Genomic DNA, 420 nt, shown 5'->3' with positions numbered 1-420 from the left:
AAAAAGGAAATTTATGTATCTAGTTTCAGACTGATTGTAAAGAAGTCAAAGTCAGATTTGCTAATCTGAGACAGTACTTAAAGTTATATTATTCTTAATTTTTATTTGAGTGAATTTTTGATAAAAGTGACCTTATGTTTAATGGAGAGTTGTTTCATTAAGAAGTATTTTGTTCTTAGCAAAAATGTTACATAGTTGGCAGTCTATGACTTGGGATTACAAAACTCTCCATCTGGTCAGATTTAAGAGAAATTTGCATTTTCAGTTTAAAACAAAGGCATAGAGTTTTGTTACTTGTTATATCTTATGCTAACACTATGCAGTTACCAATATTTTGTTTTGTCTTCCCCTTTTTCTGTATGTGTTATTCAGAGAAAAGAAGTTTTCAACCAAGAACTAACTAGGTTTATTGTGGGGTGG

The sequence above is a fragment of the Penaeus monodon genome, chromosome 20, assembly GCF_015228065.2.
Source record: "Penaeus monodon isolate SGIC_2016 chromosome 20, NSTDA_Pmon_1, whole genome shotgun sequence".
NCBI classification, from domain to species: domain Eukaryota; kingdom Metazoa; phylum Arthropoda; class Malacostraca; order Decapoda; family Penaeidae; genus Penaeus; species Penaeus monodon.
This window is presented reverse-complemented; position numbering follows the sequence as displayed.